The following is a 5,014-nucleotide window of genomic DNA, read 5'->3' as shown; positions in this document are numbered from 1 at the left end:
TTACAATAATCCCCCATTCTTAGTTAATTAAAGAACGAACTAATTATAATTATAATGATTGAGAACAAACAACGACCGTGTTATTTTCTGCTCCTGTTGCTCCACCTTTCGCCTGCAGCAATTTTCCATCAAGAAACCTCTCTCCTTTCAAAAGAAAAACGTCTTCTTTGATGGAAACCCTGATGTACACTTAACCAGAAATCGCTAAAATAAAATTATTTTAAAATTATATTTAAGTTGCAAGAAGTTAATTAAAATTTGATAAATGATATAGTTATCGATTTATTTAATGGTCTATGGTGGTAGTATGAGTTAAATTAATTAAAATACCTTATGGACGTCTTATTAGTGCAAATTGATATATTTTCAAAACGCTATAAAGTTTTTTTAAATTAAATTGAATGTGATTTGACGTAATATCGACTCGCACAACACAAAATTTCTTAAGATTGTATATTTTTCTAATATATTTAGAATATAATTCAATTCATTTAATTTTTCGAAATACTAACTAATGCTTGAGAGTTTTAACAATATTTAGAAAAATAGTCCAAAATCGCAATACCTATAACAAAATTTATATCTAAAATTAAATTAGATAAATACTTTAAATTAAGAAATACAATAACTCTGTGTATGCCCATACTGTTTATAGATATGACACTACTTTGTCAAAAAATGTAGAACTTTTACAGGCTTTGTAGAACTTTTTCGACTATCCAGAACATTTTAAAAACATGCTGACGTTTTGGGACTTTCTGGATTGTTTCTAGCCCATATACATCCGAGACTTTCTGGAAATTTTAGGGCCACTTTCCTAGAATATTTTAAGACAATCTAGAACATTTTCTGGTTATGTGGAAAATATTCAGGCATTCTAGAACATTTTCAGATCCTAGAATATCTAGAACTACATGACAGATATTTATCGTAATGCTCCCCAAGTCGAAATTTAAGATAAAATACATTTACATACATATACTTTTTTAACTATTATTAGTATTAAATATGTAGTCGACGTTTTCGAGAACGGATTCCTATCGATAAGGAGACCTAAAACAAAAATTTAAACTTCTCTATATTTTCCAAAAATCACTAAAAATATTTACTTTACTTAAAATATTTGCTACTAAGTATTATTATTTTTCTAATGTTAAATATTGTCCATAAGTTTTAAAATAACATAAAACTAACATTTTAACGAAATAGATTTAGGAATACAATAACTCTTTGTATGTCCATACTGCTTATAGATATGACACTACCAATAAATTGCAGTATTAAAATATATAGTCAACGATTTCGAAAAAAACATTCGATTTCTATTGATAAGAAGACGTGCTGATTAGTTTTTGGCAAAGGCAGGTCCGGACGTTTTGGAGACACGGCGCAAAAAGTGGCAAAAATTGCAATTCAATTTTTGAGAGAACGGAGCATCCGATTCGAATGAAACAAAAAACATTTATTTGTGTTGACTAAATGAAAAACTGATTAAACTTCGGTTGGAGTGCGGAATATCTTACAGTCAATATTAAGAGCTAAAACTTTCAGAAAATGATTTTTATCATTTCGGAAGCGTTTGAGCAACTGGGAGCAAAGAAATTCGAGAATATCCATGTTAAGGACCACCTTAATATATATATATATATATATATATATATATATATAGATTTTATGATATGAGTGGAACAAATATTAATTGTTTAATATGAACAAAACAGCACTCAGATTTTTTTATCACAACTTTATTTTATTATTACAAACGTTTCGAGACTAAGGTGTGCCTCATCATCAGTGTAATTTCAATAACAGTTATTTATTACTAAACATTCTTTTTAATATTTTATTTAAAACTAAATTTGGACTTTTTAATATAAAACATCAACTAAACCTTGCATTGGCAAGTGACCAAGTCATATATATATATATATATATATATATATATATAATGTATTCTAAGTGAATGGTTGATATTGATTTGGAAATATGAACAAACAACACTTTTTTGGCACTAATTCATTAAATAATAATTTCACAAACGTTTCGAGACTAGGTTTGTCTCATCATCAGTATATTATAAATTTAAAATCTAAAATATGGAAACCTATATTAGCATTATGTATTATCCTTTACAAGTCATTCAATACACTGTAATGTAGTAATGGACTAATGTGTTAAATTAAAATAGTCAATAACACACTCATGAATAGTTTTCCTTACAAAATATACAATCCAATAATTAGAAATAAAATTAAATTTTTATTAGACAAAAAAAAAACACACACGCCCAAATAACTTGTCTATATCAGAAAATAAATGTTTTGTGAATTTTCCGTATATAGACAAAGATTTACACCTTTTATCCAAAAGACTTTTTAATAAACACAATATTAACATATCCGTGTCACCCTTACTACAACTGCAAGATATATACACAAACATTAAAGACAGTATACCTACCATAAAAAGAAAAGATATTGTTTTACAAAAACTGCTTGAACTGCTTTTAATCTTATATTGGGCAAACGCGTAAAATTTAGAAAAAATGTATATATTGGAGTGGTATTCACCCTTTACAATAGTTATAAATAATATTATAAATTCGATGTAATAGTCAATATGATACGCATTGGTATGATGAAGCTTGCAATATTGTACGCAACAAAGTATTGCAGATAAGCAACATGTATACAAGCCTGTAACGGTTTTCTTCGATAACAAACCACAAAACTACGTCTAAAGTAAATATGAGTGAGTCATTTTAACGTATTTTTCTGGAAGAATAATTGCGTCACCATCGGAGATTATAAAAAGCCGAGAGACTACCGATCGGTGCTTATTGTTGTCTAAAAGCCAAACAGTTCACATCACTCTGATTCAAAATATCAATTGTGTAATAAGTGTAACCAAGTATGAATTAAATAAATATTAATAAATGTCTTCAGATGTTTAATTAAATATTCACAGTGGTAAAGTTTATGTTAAGAAGCAGAAGAACCTAATTTAAATTGTTGACATCGTTGGTGTGAGGCAACATAATTGTTGGCAACGGATCCACAACATAAATTGTTGTTAGCCCAGGGGTGCACAACAATATATACATATATCCATTATTATATCTCGTAATTTTCCGCAATATATCGTGCACAAACCTCATACTCGTTTTGTATAGAGTGGATCATCCCCGTCTCCCGTCGACTGTTCCCGGTACACAACAATCTTCCTGATACATATTAAAGCGCGCCTAATTCAAATAACCCCCGAGCCGTGAAGCAAACGCTAATAAGATTTCTCTCAAATGATAATGGGAATATAAGCAATCATTTATTATATCCGTGTATATATATATATATATATATATATATATATATGTGTGTGTATTTGTATATTATATGCGAGTGGAATATATCAAAACAATGTACGCAAGAGCAAACATCAAGATAAATCATTTCGTGCGAGTTTCGCTAGCAAACTAATAAATTTGAATAATGATTCTAATGTAGAACTAGTAATAAACTAGTGGTGTATGGCATCGTGCCTTAAGGCAAATTGCTGGAACTTCCCGTACTGTAATGAAATATTCGAGAAATTTTAAAAACGTTTTCAAATATATTATCACAAATACTGTAACTTTCATTATTTTTGCTATCTTATTTGTTATATCTGATTGTGAGCGAATCAAATGTAAGTCATAAGTAATCAATTTATCTCCAGAACATTGACAATCGTCATTTCATTTCGAATTCAATTTCATAAAAAAATAGTTGCCTTAATTTACACAAAATTGAAAAAGCGCTCCCGCATAGTCACAGTCTAAACGCATTTGCAAATAATTCTGTGCGACATTTTCATTTATACTGTGCTTAGCTTGGCGGCATTTTCACAGTTTTCAATAGTTTTCACAAAATCGGAAAGTGCTCCAGTCTAAACGCACTTAGGTAAACATTTGTACCATAGTGGCGCTTAGACCGTGCTTAGGCTGGGTAATTTTTTGAATTTTTAATTCAAAATTACAAAAATATTTTTTGAAAAAAAAAATTAGAAACGATTTTTTTTTTCAAAAGCAATTATTTTGTTGAAACAAGCAGAAAGTTCTTTGAATCATTTAAATAGGACGCTTAGTTCTCTCAAAAACTGCCATTTTTTTCAACATTTAGCTCTGTATCTCCGAAACCGCTGGGTCTACCTTGGCTAAAACTAATAACCAATTTTCCCCGTCATTACGAACTGAATGTTTTTTGTATCATACAAATCGGATGATCCGTTCTCTCAAAAACTCGATTTCTATTTTCTGCACTCTTTGCTCCGTATCTCCGTAACGGCTGGACCTGCCTTTGCCAAAAACTAATCAGCACATCTCCCTATCTAAAATGCGGACATACAAAACACACACACGCACACACACACACACACGCACATCCATTTAGTTTCTGAGGTATGCCAGTAAAATGTTCAGAAACCTTCAAAACGTCGAAAAACGCAAAATTTTTCATTTTTCTACGGGAAGTTAAATAGTTTATAAAAATAGTAAATGTTTAATTAGTGTTTTTTGTAATAATAATAAAATATATACTTCATTTTCAATTATTCTTTTCGTTTGAATTTCAATTTCAATTCACCATGAATTTATTATAACATCGCTTTTATTTGCATTCATGAAACCAATCACAACACAAACATTTCGTATTTATTGATTTATTTATATATTTATTTATTTGCCAATAATTTGCCGATAAAAGAACCAAAAACAGAAATTTAATATCGCCACGATGGAAACACTTTCATCAATATTTATTTTCAGAGCGAAAATAACAGATCGGAATTAGACAGAGAGCTGGTGGGGAGCATTTACCAAAATAAAAACAAAAACATTATTAAATATTAATTTAGAAAAATATGTATATATATTTTGATTAGTATTTAAACTATAACCATTTTTTTTAACTTTAATTGGAAAGCATGGGGTTAAATATCTGTCATGACATTCTAGATATTCTGAAATATTCTATAAATT

Source organism: Ctenocephalides felis, unplaced genomic scaffold (assembly GCF_003426905.1).
Source record: "Ctenocephalides felis isolate EL2017-DRISC unplaced genomic scaffold, ASM342690v1 CF-g0.4_SCAFFOLD_01170, whole genome shotgun sequence".
NCBI lineage: Eukaryota > Metazoa > Arthropoda > Insecta > Siphonaptera > Pulicidae > Ctenocephalides > Ctenocephalides felis.
This window is presented reverse-complemented; position numbering follows the sequence as displayed.